This window comes from Sipha flava, unplaced genomic scaffold, assembly GCF_003268045.1.
Source record: "Sipha flava isolate LNK unplaced genomic scaffold, YSA_version1 299_pilon_pilon, whole genome shotgun sequence".
In the NCBI taxonomy this organism is placed as follows: Eukaryota; Metazoa; Arthropoda; class Insecta; order Hemiptera; family Aphididae; genus Sipha; species Sipha flava.
This window is the reverse complement of record NW_020272971.1, coordinates 164,400-179,949: the sequence shown is the minus strand read 5'-3', so window position 1 is coordinate 179,949 and position 15,550 is coordinate 164,400. Positions and strand designations below refer to the sequence as shown.

The window sequence follows — 15,550 nt, the reverse complement described above, 5'->3', positions numbered from 1 at the left end:
AATAGTAAAATAAAATAAAATCGACCAGCCGATATAATGATGATGAAAACTTTTTAAACAGTGTAAAGACGGCGACGATTATTAGTTTTATAAATGTTTTTAAACATGCTGAAAAACATCAAATCATTTTTGGCGAGTAACAATAAAATAATAAAGTATCGTACTCGGGTCACTGGCGCTATCCATCATGGTCCTCGATATCAGTTGGACGAGGATCTCAAAGTCGGAGGACTTGGCGATTCACCTGAGCTCGAAATATGGTTTCATGCGGTCCGAGACCAACCGCATGATCCTATCGTAGGAAATAATCCGTTCCTTCTCCATGGACGGGAATATCGATCGATACCCGGTAACCAAACATCTGGTTCAACTCCTAGTCTATCCGGGCTCGCATGCCTTGAGGTAGTATTTTCATGTTTCTGCGGAACTCGTGCGTCGTAGCCACCATGGCGCTGATATCTTTTTCCTTCGTAATTATGTTAATAATCTCGGGTCTCATGGTCAGGGCTGGAACTACGGGGTGGAAGACGGGGATTCATCCCCGGGTGTAACATTTTAGAGGGTGTAATTTTCGTAATTATTAACAACTAATTTGATATTTTTAACTTCGTTAAATACTGATATTAGGTTAAAACTCAATAAGTACGATTGTATATTGATTATAAGAACACAATTTATTTGAGTATTTGTTTATTAGTCTATGGATAGGGCGTAATTTTAACATTTTACCCGGGCGTAAAAATTCCTAGTTCCATCTTTGCTCATAGTACTCGGGTCCACAATGTCTTTCGTTATCGATCCCGGAAACATTGATGTGCGCTTAAAATTCTCGATGGCGAGTGTCATAATGCCCTGTTCGCCCTATTGATCTGCAAGTGTAAATAAAACGTTTATTTTAACGAAATATAATAATGTATAATATGGGGGGGGGGTGACAAAGAAATTTTTCGTTTTCCACGAGGTCAAGAGTAAATCGTTAACGGTCGTGAGTTGCCTGTAACAGGCGTTAGGTTTTATTTGTAATAATGCCCATATTCTAGTTACCGAAGACTTATGTCTGCGTCAGGATTGGAAGTTGGTACGCGTCGCCACTGGAGTTTTTCTGTCCCTCATTGACGTCGACAGCAACGACCTTCATCATCAATGCGGTTTCACGATTCCTACCATCCGAATGCCCTATGATCGTGGTCATCAGTCGATCGTGGATCGTTGACGTACCCGTGCAGTTGTTCACTTCGTCTACCTGTTTACCCATAGGAAGCATTACGATCCCGAATCAATAGCATAATACCGTCGTATTAGACGTTTTAGTGCATCCGCGTGGGGTCCTTAACGTGCCCGCGGACAGCAAGAATCAAAAGTAGTGCGAGGTTTTTTTCTGCTATTTTTAAGTGCTACTCCGTACACGGATCATTATCGCGAAATACACAGTGTGTATGTTAGGACGGAGGGGTGAATTCCGGGTATCGCAGAGCAGATGTATACGTACAGTTTTACGCATCGCTCGCAGTAGATCTCGGCTACCATGCTTTCCTTAACGCGTCCTTTTCCATCTCGCCCAAACATTTTTCCACGAACATTCCGACCGTTACGTCTCCAGCCGAGCCACGGTCACTCGCAATGTTTCCTCTCAGGTTGGACATTAACGTTTCGCGCAGTTTCGCCAAGTAACTGGTCCTGACCATGTCGCTGAGGCCGTAGTCCACGTTCTCGGGGCTCATATCCGCTGGTGTTGCCGACAAGCCCAAGTCCCATGCTGATGTGTATGGTAGTGAATCCATGGCGTCTCGTGTTCGAGTATAGCAGTAGTGAACTAGTGTAGCACTAGTGCTTCTTATTCACAAACGCCGCTGAAACTGAAACAAGAGGAACTATATAATAATTAGGGCTCGGATTTAAATGCCAAAAAAAATATCAAAAAAATGCACCATTTATTAAATAAATTCAAATTATTATTATTCATTATATATGATATTAATGATATTATTATATTTAATAATATTAACTTTCAGGGGCCGGCCCAAATGTTTGATCACACTTAAGCAAACTTAAGTTTGAAAAAACTCCTGGGTCAACGATGGTTCGGTGGCGGCAGTGGCATATCCAGGATTCCTTTAAAGGAGGTGTTTTAAAATTAAATAGACTGGTAAGTGGGGGGCTTTGCCCTCCCCCCCCGTATTAAAATAATAAATACCACGTATTTATATAAATTATTATATTAATGAAAATAATTATATTAAGACAGTATATGTAATATCTACAAGTTGTATGCAAGGTTTATTCAAATTATACTGTAAGTTTGTAATTTGGTGAAATACCATAAAATACGGTCGATGGGAGGGTGTTCTAACACCCATATCAACCCCTTCTCCCTATAAATGCGCCCCTGGGTAGCGGTGGCGAAGGTTACAAAAGCCCCTAAACGTTCCTACTTATTTGAAATGAATTCTTATTAGTCATGGATATATTAAGAAAATTTAATACTTTGGTTATTGTTATTTATTGATATAAGATATTATTTTTTAAAGAAAAAATATTTCAATAATAATTAAAATGTACAAACCTAACAAATAAATCTTAACGTATGTACAATATATTTAAACTTCTTATTACTCGCTAAAATTATTTGTTATCAATACATCATCTCGTACCCTGATAATATTATTTTAAATATATCTTATCATTTTTGTTCGTTGTAACGCAGGTCTGTCGTATACGATAACGATAAAGCGGCGGTGGCACAGCGGGTCGGATAGCAGGTAGTGTGGGGGGAAAGGACCATACATTGGTGGCGCCGGCGGCGGTGACGGAGGGACCGGGGAGGACCAGCGAGGAGCAGCCGGAGAACAATGGATTTCCTTTGTCCCAGGAGCAGTAAATATACTACTTGCGTTATAAAAGCGCGAGAAATTAGTATTTAGTATTTAAAATCTATTTTTTTTTAATTCTGACATAAAAAAATAAAATATAGCTATAAAACAAATGAATGGATAGTTCATGTTATTTCAAAAATTATTTATGATTTTTTTAAGTGCATCATTTTAGATATTTAGTGCGTATAAATGCATATTTTTTTTTAACTTTTTTAGGCATATTTCAAAGTACATTTTGCCAATTTTAAGCGCATAAATGCACGCATATTTAGGCATTTTTTAGGGCACGAACCCCGGTCATCATAATACATTGCCACGTGTACCGTACAACGCGCGCGCGTCGTTATGACGTCTTCTTCTCTCCCCGTCCACCGGTCGGTTGCGAAACACTCGCGGCCGGTTATTTTTATTATTATCATCATTATTACTATTAGCGTTATTGTTGTCGTGTTACGAATTGCGGTTTTGCGGAATTGCATAAATCGTCTCGCGTCTCGAGTCCGACCGACTCGTATTATAATAATAATAATACCCTCACGCGACCGATACTGCTCTACGGGTACCCTTCTCCACCGCTGTTCGCCTAAACGCGCTATAACCGTCGGCGCGGCCAAAGAGTAATCGATTCCAATTTCAACGGCGCACAATAACAATACGTTGTATTAATATTATTATTATTATTATTATCATTATTATTATTATACATCCTTCACTCTCACCCCCCTCCCCATCCAGTCCCGTTCACGACTCGTCGCAGTTGTAATTCAGTTCGTCACGCGTTCGTTTTCTCTCTCTCCTTTCCTCCGCCGTCAAACGTTTTCCGAAGAAACGATGGCCGTATGTTTTGCGTATTGCACGGGACGGGACGCGCGTGCCGTGCGAACGCGTTTACGGGGCAGTTTGTGATTTGCACCAAATTAAATATATGTAATATGCACCACCCTCAGGTGGTCGAAAGTTGAATTTGTAATTTTCACCGAAATTAGTATATATTTGATCAATAATCGATTATTAGATACTATAATATTCAATTATTCCTCCTCGGTATCCTCGTCGACGTCCACACTAGACTCGAATGACAATAATGATTTTTCTAGATTTCATTATGTGTTTTAAAATTATAATTTTTGCTTAAAATAATGAAATTATTAAACAATTATCATAAACTAATGAGTATTCTGATAACGTAGCTTTGAAGTCAATACTGGAGTACCATATAGACCTCTGTGTAAATAACTTGAAAAACGCCTCAGAATCTAAAACCTAAAATTTTGTGTTATTAACTTCTGATAACTCGAAATATAGAAACTTGTACTATCAAGATACTATCAAAAAAGTAATAAATTTTAATTTTGGTACAAATTAAAATTCCTATTTCTTCCTACCTGAGGGTGGTGCAAATTATTTTCCTTAAAATTATTTTTATCCTTATTTTGGGACAAATTACACATGTTACATATATTTTGGGTCCATTTTGGTGCAAATTGACTGCGGCCGTTTTCGGCGATACCACGCGCAACTCTGAATCCGATTGCGTTTCACTTGAACATAACGCTCGCGGTTTTTTCGAAAACGGAAATCCGACAGAATGGTACAAAATTATTGCCTATCGAATTGGTGTACATTTGCTTAGACAAGTTGTCAATGATGTAGCTGAGCGAGGAATGAAATTAATAAGCGATTTCGATGACAAAATCACAAAAGACGAGGAACAAAAGCAATCTTTAATGCAGATGGTTTACGACTACCGACGTAAATATCCTGACAAAAAACGAAGTACTTACGTAAAAGTTACGAAAAAGTTACGCGCACGTAACGCTGCAACACAGTTACTTTTATAGCAATGCGTTAGGTAATTTTATCAACATTTTTAAAACCCGAACTCTTAGTTGTGCCGCTTCTGCTACTACTACTATTACTACTACTACTACAACTACGTATACTAACCTTCAACACATTTGTTTTTTTGATAAACAGCGTATTACAGTAATATATACTGTTATTACACGAATAAGCAAATCTTACATATTTTTTTTTTAAATCTTGTGTGATATATTATTTATAATTACCTATTCATATCAATTTGCGACATTGATCCATTTATTTTCATTGTGCGTACGGTACTTTATAGTTTAAAATAGACAAAGTTAAAAAATAAATCCTATACTGTGTATAAAATTAAATGAAAAATACTGATATGTGGTTAGGTACTAAGTATACGTTTATGTTATTGAATAATAGTGGACCATATTTGTGCAATTGTTAAGACACTGAACGCTCATCAGATTTTCATAGAGTACCTAATTGTTTATGCTCAACTCCATAATGACAATGACAGTAAGAAAACAAATTTATGATAACCAATTGGCACATATTTCGTTAACGACGCACCTTGGCCCAATTGTTATTAATTTCACCTGTAACACACGCATTTTATTATTTATTTTTATAACTACCAATTGAATTTCGGCAATAAAAGAAGATTAAAACGTTTAAAGAAATAAGTATAGGTCACAATAATTTTTTTTTTAAAAAAAAAAAAAAACATTGCCTACATTGAAACTATCCTTCAAATATTGTATAATATCGATACTACCCAGGTACGGGGGAACTATAGTGAATTATTGAATTACGTTAAAAAACTATGTTCTCGAAAATCCAATTGTATTATAAATATATAAACGATGTTTAAAGTCTTCGAAAAAGTTATTTATGCATTCAAAACAACTATACAACTATTGTACACATCGATAAGCAGTAGTTTGATCATAATGTATTTTTTTTCACTAGTATTGTTTCAATTGCAAAGCTTCAGTTGAAGTCAACTAAAAGCCAATGTATAAAATAAAATTTATACACGCGTAATACCTCGTTTTTCCGATAAACATCATAAACTAATGAGATAATACACAATATTAGAAACCACCGTACAGACGTAATAATACAATCTAAACTGTTTGTGGTATGCGCGTACAGCAGATACTCGATCGCGATCCCGAAGTAAAAACGATATTCGTAAAAAATCATGGTCTCATGTGAATTACACATGAAATATTCGCAGACATTATATGTGTTTTATAACGAACTTATGTCGAACCAATATTTGTTATAGATAAAAAAAAGAAAAACTAATAATAACATACTTTTTCGGAACGGCAAGAACTTTCAGCATAATATTACATGACAGAGTTATTCACAATAATGACCACTGCGTGTCTCTACGTACTCTACAGGTGGTGTAATTGATTGTTACCAATAGATCGCATGTGCAAATATACTAGTTGGTGAAATGAGTATTTATACAGCAAGAAGTTTATTTCCAGCTGTAGAACTCGATGTGGAAATAATCCGCCAATAATTTGATTTTATTATTATTTTTATTATTGTTTCCACGTGGAAAAAAGTAGCTGTTCACGTTATCGGAAATAAAATCTGCCGAGAGCAAAATCAATAATTGTTAACAAAATCTATGATGTTTATCTATGCGGATGACGTGGGCTTAGTTGCACAAGGTACAGCTCTGGATGAAGTAGAAAGGACTCTTGACAAGGATATTGCGATACTTCAAAAAAATATTTCAAAACCTGGCACCTTCCTTAAATGCCAGTAAATCGACAGCTATCTTCTTTCACCATAATAACCGTGAGGCCAGTACTAAATTACAAGTTATGGTAAACGGGACCCGCATTCCAAATGACGATTTTTCTAGATACCTTGGAGTAAAACTCAACAAGCTTTGATTTACAAACAACACCAAAAAGCCCTCGAAGACAAACTTAATATACGAAATAATATAATCTCTAAACTGGCAGGAACAAATTGGGGATGTAATGCAAACATTCTAAGAACATAAATTCTGGCTCTAGTATACAGTACACTGTAGTGTAACTAACCCTGTACTAAAGTAGTCACGAATAGGTGTCTGACTATCGCAAATTACATCATCAAATATAAAAATTGATTTTTTTCTTAAATAAAATTTGGTTTATGACTTGATCAGCATTATAAAACGTATAAAAATGAACACCTTTAATACTATCTATAATGTTTTTTTTAATAATTTATATTTTTCCTGGTTTGGTGTTTTAGAGTATAAATATATGTTTTTAAATCTTAACCCACTTCTATGAATAACAAGATTGAAAATAACATTTGATTCCCCATATCCTGAAGGTCCTACAAATATTCCACATATACTATCTGGTAATAACGAGCTATGTCTTGATGCCTTTTTAATAATTTGTACACCTACATTTTCAATGTTTAATTTATCTTTTTGCTCGATTAATCTCATTTTTTCTCCACATATAAATATCTCATAATTTTAAAATATAAACCATTTCAGTAAAATGCGTTTAACTCGCAAGGTTAAGCGTGCTAAAACTGGTAAAGGCTCTTTAGATTCTGTTATAAATAAGGTTTCATTTGAAGCTCATGTACCTGGCTATAGTTATTGTGGACCTGGTACCAAGTTAAAAGAAAGATTAATTAGAGAAAATAAAGGAATCAATCTGTTAGACTCTGCTAATTGAGTTCTGGACTTCATAGGACGATGAAAAATATGGACTCAGAACCTAAAAATAGGACGATGAAAAAATGGACTCAGAAAATACAAACATATATTACTTTTTTGTAATGTACGACAGGTTTCGAATTAAAAATCCGTCATAAAGTATATACGAAGTCCATATAGAGTTAATAGAGATTTCATTAACATTTTGTTTACCTGATGATGAATTTTTAATTCGAAATCGGTCGTACATAATAAATATAATAATACTTCTGGCTAATCATTTATTTATTTAACTGTTTATTTTTATACATAAACTATTTATTTACTTATTTATAAAATTACAAATACACATTGAATATACTTTAATAAGTAATTATGAAAATTCCAATTTATTCGGGTTTGGTATAATTATTATCGTCAACAACTTTATAATTACTGTCAAAATTCCAATAATATAATCTTAAGGGTATTGCAAGCAATGATTGACTAATTGAATTAAATTCGTCATTAAAATTTTCTTTTGATCGACGTCCCCACTTTTTGATTTTATTTCCCGAAATTTCACAAAATAAGATTAAATGAATAAGAAATATAAAATTTAATTTTTGGTTTAAATTTTTGATTTCGATCTAAAGAAGACTTTACGACGAATTCAAATTAGTTTTCAAAATCCTTATTACCTTAATAGATCAATCGGTACGTTGGAAATAGAAAACGTCTAAATCCCTATATTGTGGGTGTGATAGGTAAAGGAAGAAAATCATGGCTTGCAATCCCCTAAAATAAAACAATCAATAAATACGATTTCGACTGATTATGGTAAAAATATACTGATATTATTATTATTAAAAAATAACTGAATCGCTGAGGGCGTCTAACTGAAGCGGTAACGGATTAGAAACTCGTGTCAAGACTATATTGTGTAATATTTTCTCGGTACTTTTGGAGCTTTTAACGAACTGCCACCGGTGGTACGTATTGTGCCTCAAACGTGTATTATTATTCTGTACGTGTATTCGAAATACAGGGAAACCTCCTTAAAACGAAAAACAATCCGTTTCAAATATAAACTAAAATTACCTCTCTAAAACGGTACGTCGATTATTAACCGGAAACATTATGGTTTCGACTAAGACAAAAAATTCTCCATGAGCCGAAAAATAAAAACTGTTGACCACATAATGTTATTATAAATCACATGTATTACAGTAATACTTCTTTGAAACGGACTTAAATAGCAAACTCGTGCTAGAAAGAACGACTGCACTTTTCGACCGTCATTTCAAATGCTCAAAAGTTATTGGCATTTAACAACAGAAATTTACAACAACGAGTCGCAACGCTGGGTAATCGAAAACAAACATATATTTAGAATTATTTTGCTGAATTATAAATGTAATAGCTACGGGTAGTGCTAATGCGTAATCAAGTAAAAAAATGAGTTTATTAAAAACGTGTTTGGTATCCATACGAAAATGGTTAGGAACGTCTTAACGGACTAGCACTTTTATCAGTTTATCGGACAATAGACGTAAATGCTGATGAAGTAATCGATGAACCAGCAACTAAACAAAGAAAACTTGATTTTGTATTATGATTGTCAACAATAAATAATTATAATAAAAATAGATATTTGTAGTGTGTAAAGAGTAAATTTTTTTTATTCCGTAAACAAAATTTTATTATCATGATTGTACCGCATTTAATGAGTATTTTATTGTTAAAACCTCAAAGGGGGTGTAGCCTTTATGTATGTCATTCAACGGTCCATTCCCTCCCTGTAACGATCCCTAAATACGCCGCTGTGACGATACGGAATGGACGACGACGGACATACGATAAATTCTTGTACGCAGCGTTTCTTAAACTGTTCCGCGAAGCTTAAGTATTTTTTTTTTAAAAATATTTAAGAAAATTACTTTAAAATTTTCAATTAAAGATTAGTAACGGTGAAAAATGTTTGTGTTGTAGAAAAAAAAAAATTTTTTATATCAAAATCATAAATCATATGGAACAGTCTAAATTTATATTTATTCTAATTAAAGTAATCATCAAAGTATTATTATTGTGTAAGTATACAGTTATCATTATTTTTATTTTTATTTTGATATATTTTCGAATTAAAAACATTTAACATAATACGATTATAATTTATTTACAAACAATCGTAAAATATGCTAAAAAGGTAAAAAAAAAAGCAAGGGTACTACGGAAAAAAAAAATTTAAGAAATGCTGCCTGTACGTACTTGTGTCCGTGCTGCGTACAACGCGTACGAGAAAACGATTTTTCATTTGGACCGCGAGCAACAATAACAATACGGTACACAACGACCCGGTTGTTGCCGACAGAACGTTAATAATTGAGACGCACAATCCTGGACAAAACGTTCCGTATGGTCTTCGTGGTGGACGTGTTTGTATTATTTTCGTTTCTATTTTTTCGCCTCGTACACCGTTACCGCGGTCCACGTACCCAACCTCTCGCCGCCGACCGTGGCCCGCGCGAACGCAAATGAAATGTTTTTGTATGTCCGTTTGATTCGTCGTCATTGTCGTCCGTCCGTTTGTTATTTCTTCCGTCCCGGCGGACAACCTAATCGCGTTCACGAGCTCATATTATGTTATTGTCATTATTGTTGTTGTTGCGTTCGTTCGTTCGGATGATAATCGAGACCGATTGATGCGTTTATTACCCCAGCAAGCACCCAAAGCTACCCGCTTGAATGCGCACACGATTCGTTGTCGAATCGTTTTGTCGTGAACGGTCTCTCCCCGCCGCCGCCGCCGCCGCCGATTGTACTCGAAGAAAATTACGCGGCCGACACCAAAACCGAACACACGAATCGGTAGGGTGCTCGGGGACCGCGGGGCAGGGAGGAAATAACGTAACAAGACGGTAATCCGTTTTCACGTGGCCCTAAACGGACGCTCTCGCGCGACAATAGTCGATCAAAGTCTCGAGTCACGATAATATATCATTTCCTCCCCTCCCCCACCATCACTATTCAATATAAAAACTAATACGTACGGGTATTACGAACCGCGCACGTATTTATCCCCGTTAAAGTCGCCGGCCGACGTTTGGATATTTAATAATAAAAAATGTTTCGAGCGCGTGCGTACGCGGATAAAGAGATCTCTAATTGGCCGTAATAAGACGCGGCAGGTACCTGACGTACGATTGTCGGCACGTGTGCTCGTACGGCCCCGAACGTATTTCCTCTGTGCGCACGGTGTACGCGCGTTTATCAGATTATTAGTCGGGTCCTATTTCGACAATTATGAGCCATTCAACGCGCAGTGTACACAAACGGACCGACCGTAAAAACATCGCGAGTAACGCGTTCAATCACGAGCCGACGAGCGACGCGTCACGATCCTGCGTGTCCTGGTCCGCACCGTCCGACCGGAGCGCGTGCACGCGTAAATTTTTTATCCTTTTTCTGGCTCTCACCTTTCGCAAAGCCCGTTGGAAATGTAATTTTCCGTAAAAGCACTCCGACCGGTTGGAACGCGACATCCCGTCAGCGGTGGTTTTACAGGGGGGGGAAGGGGAATAGGACGCCCCACCCCCTTGAGTCTTGTAAAAACTAAAAATATGAACGAGTAAACATTTTACTAAAACCGTTTTGGCGATGATTTTATGCCATAACCGTTTACAAAAATTTTTGCTCCTATATTTGTGACTGCTAGTTAAGTTTGAATAAAAAATAATTTTTGTTTTAATTTTTTTATTCAGTGCATTTTATAAAGAATTTTCACTGGACGACAAAAAATGTTTTTCTCAAAATAGTCAATGTAATACTATAGTACGATTATTGTATTACACGTTTGTTTCGCATTATTTCGCCCAATCTTTCAAAATATTGTCGACAGAGTATAATCACTGGGCGACATTTGTGTCGACTAGTTAACTAGTTAAAAAATGCACTGTTTTTATTGATATCTATACATTTATTTTACGCCGTCGTGGTATACAGTTTATAGAACTTAAAATTACTTCTCATGTATCAACCAACAGGAAAAAATAAACGGGATATGTTTGCAAATTGTAAGTATCAGGCTTTATTGTAAGTCTTTCTTCCAACTGCACAAATAAAATATATGTTACACCGTTACGGTGTAATAAGTGGGGGGTCACACTTACCGAGTATATGTAAAATATTTTCTCCCCCCCCCTTGTGGCTTCTCAAAAACCGCCACTGCATCCCATGCACCGTATTAAGTATTTTTGACTTTAAAAAACAACACCGTGTAACGTGTTCTCGATTATTATCGGACATCCCGTTTCGCGACCAGACCTCCGCCGTTCTTCCCGCATTAATGTTTATTTATTCTTCCAGCGGTATTTTCCCGTGCACGGGTCTCGTTCAGCTTTCGCTGGCTCGTTCTCCCTCCCCTGGTCGTGCAACCGCTCATCGAAGCGCTTTCACGTCAGTTCAGTACGTCTGCGCTTCGGAATAAATGCCTTTCCGCTCCTTCGAAGGTCTTACTGTCGCGTTAACGGTATTCCGCAAAACAACATCGCGGCGCACGGGCGCGGCTCGACATAAATCTATACCGGACGCTTTTCTACTCCTTTGTTCCGCGACGTTCACGGACGGTACGCGTCACAAGATCGATAGATCATACGGAACGGATGTGCGTCGGGCAACGTGCGTACGGTTGTTTTGCCTCGTCGCGGGCACGTGGCGCCGACGTCGTGGACCCGAGTGAAACGCGTTCCGTTCCGGTTGTTTTTTTTTTCCACTCTTTTATCGATCGCCCGAGACCATTTGTCATCGTGCACGTCCATAGCCCATCTCCTGCGGGTGACCGACTTGGACAGGACGATTTCTGTGACGCGTGCGACGTTATCGACTCGTTGTTGTCGTTATAATATTATTATTATTATTACATATTTGTACCGCTATGCGTGGACGCGGATCAAGTGGAAGAGACCGAGGGAAAGAGATAGCCGGTGCAGAGATATCGATGCCAATCTCGCGCCGTCGCCCCGGTACGAGCGCGTTACATTGTACGTGCATCTCGGGCGTGGGCTTTTTATAGTTTTCGAATCCGTTCGCGGCGGAGAAGGTGCGCGCCGGCGTCCTGCGGCGGACCGCTCGCGGTCGTCGTCGCACGCGGACAATGTAATGATAGCGATAATAATAACGTACAAAACCGTTGTCGATCACCGTCGTAATAATACGAAACGTAATAATAACGTGTAATAAATCATCGGCGCGTTCTTAACACCTATAGGTGCCCCCGTCGATTATAGCACACGTGTGCACCGCTATGTGACGTGTACACAATGTACCGTACACGAACAGTCGAACCTCCGTTCGACCAAACTCTCCACGGTTAGTAGACTCTCACTACGTGACGTACTCACTGCGAACCGTTCCTTTTACGCGGATCGGTTTTCCATTATAAGACAACGTTTTCCAAAGCACGGCGAAAAAATGTATGCCCTAGGAGAATTGGAACAGGAACGTCGGTGGTGGTCGGTTCTTCGACGCAAAAAGAGAACCGTACACTTACGTCAGAACACACGTCACGGTTTACCTGTACAACGCGTACTTCTATCAATATGATTTATCGTTTGATACCGTCAAATACATATAATCTCCGGTTGCGTTACACATGTACAATCATTTCCATACCTTTCGTACAGTAAAACGGAGTTTTTTCCGTTGAAAATCATTGGTTAATCCTTTCGACGAACTTTTTCAAAGGACCGTCAAGTTCGTTGCACAGACGTTTCATTGGGCCCGTACGGGTGTGCCGTACAACGCGCGTAAGTGCAGGACAACTGCTGCGTTCCGCCCGGAAGACGTTGGTCTCGAGCAATTCGTACGCTGCTCGTTGCGATGTTCCTACGCGTTTTTAAAAACCCGCGGCCGTGGAAACGCAAGACTTCGGACAGCGATCGTTTTTTTTTTTTTTACCGAAGACACTGTCGGTGAAGAATTTTTTTTATTTTTCAAAACCGGTCACGATTCGATCGAGCTTACGAACGATATCATTCCAACGAATCGTTCAACACGCAGATAACTTTCCGTTGGACTGGAAACGGTCGTATCGAAGGTCGAACGTATTATTCGTTGCGGTTGATCGTCACTCCGCATTCTACCAATACACGTACCGGGGCTACATGTTTCGTCCGTGTACGGTTCAGCAGCTGCTCCACATCGTATTCGAACTGCTCTTTAAGCATTTCGGTGTTCGCTTCGGTATGGTATACAGCCAATCGCTGCAGCGGCGGAAAGCACCACCTATCGCAGGTGTCTACAGCGGACCGTGTAACGTTGGTAAATCCTTCACGGATTAATAATCGATTTATAGTAGCGTAGTGCAAGGACCACAATGAATGGACATCTTCCTTAAATATAGTATAGTTTTCTCAGGTAGCTTCAACTGTTTATGAATTGTACTTGTTTAGTCGATTACAGCTGTTACGCTATCATAAGAAGTTATTGCACGAAAATTTAATTTAATTATTTCTAATGCGGAACATCGTTTTTTTTTTTTTTTATTACCAAATATTTTCGAACGAATTACATTTAATACGAGCAACGTCAGTTAAAATACGGGCCCATTGCTCTTAGACTTGAATCGTAGAGAACTCCGTTCGCAACATATCGGCCCGATACCCCCGGCACCGCCGTGCTCACGCTCGTGGCGAATGGGTACTAGTTACGCGGCCCTCTACGACTCGCAACTCGGCGACTTCATTTTTTTTAAATTTTTTTTCGAACCTTAGACAAGTTCAAACTTGAAAACAAAATCCTCAACGTAAACGTTTTCTCCTCTCTCCCATTGGCCCCGTATAGTTTAGGAAAATATAAAATTCTCATTGCACATGAACTTTGAAATTAGTTTACCGAAAATCGATCGAAAACCATCGTCGCTTTGGGCATGTAACCATTGTTTAATCCGTTATCTTCGAGTTCACTCGACCCAAAAGGTTTTGGACTCACGAGTTGATAAATACCACCGCTACGCGTACTGTTATAACGTGACGTAATGAACCTTTGTCGCCGCGACCCCGACGGACTGTCGCGTGCGCGGGCGTGCGCGCGCGGCCACCCAAGCCGTCGGTGAGCAACGGTGTGATATCGCCCGAGCCCAATCGGATCCGACCTTGACCTGCTCGTCGCAGTGGTACAATATCGTCGTAATAATTATAATGTAACACTAATAATAATATTATGCGCGTAAATCGTTTATCATATTATTGTACGCAACGTTATATCATATATATATATATATATATATATATATATATATATATATATATATATTTGTGTACCTTTACGCGTTCGACCCAGGACATACGTGCGTTCATACTGCACGTGAATGATGTGACGGCGACTATGGGTTAGAGGTCGTGTGAGGGTCACGGAACGTTTTAATCGAACGTCGTGTGTGTTTATACGTGCGAAGAAGTCTCGTCTCGGTACGCATTGTCTATGCGCGTCGTGAGAATTCTACCGGAAACTGTTGATCAACGTGAGGTGGTTATTGTGGTATTGTGTACGCGCATATAGGTAGGCAGAGCCGGTAGACGAGCGTACAAGAGAGGTCCCTGTGTGTGAAGTGCTGTGCGATCAGTGTTGGTAATAGATAATGCAAAATGTATCTAGATAAAGATGAAAGATAATATGTCCAAATTCATCTAGGTAAAGATAATAGATAAAAAAAATTAAAATATCTAGATAAAGATAAAAGATAATTTCATTTTTATCCAGATGCAAAAAAAAGATATTTTTTGGTCAATATTTCATATTCTGATAATATCTATGAAGACTCAATTATAATCAGGGGCCTATTTAGAAGAGCTTATAGGAGGGAGGGGCAAAAACAAAAAGTTCAAAGTATACATAGTTATAACTTTTCCATCTTAAAAAACTGTTAATATTCATAACCAAATAATCAAAATACAAGTATTTGATGGAAACATAACATTTTATTACACAAATTTATAATAAAACATATTTTTTATATATAATTTTTGTAATTACAATAACTGAAGACGTCTACTCCAGAGTTTATTAGCATCAACTACTTCTTCAGGTTTTATAATTGTTTCAGGGTGTATGTTAAGCAATGCTAATCCGTTTAATCGATGGTATCATTTTATCATAATATATTTATATTCCAGTATTTCACCGTGTG

At 37.9% G+C, this 15,550-nt stretch overlaps 1 long non-coding RNA gene across 1 annotated transcript; it reads right to left on the bottom strand.

Moving 5' to 3' along the window:
- Nucleotides 1-735: 735 nt before the first annotated feature.
- On the bottom strand, nucleotides 736-1,843 carry LOC112685968. The gene is made up of 3 exons (XR_003148848.1): nucleotides 1,490-1,843; nucleotides 1,045-1,243; nucleotides 736-869 (listed from the first exon to the last, which is right to left on the bottom strand). It is a non-coding gene; the product is annotated as an uncharacterized LOC112685968 (long non-coding RNA).
- Nucleotides 1,844-15,550: the final 13,707 nt, after the last annotated feature.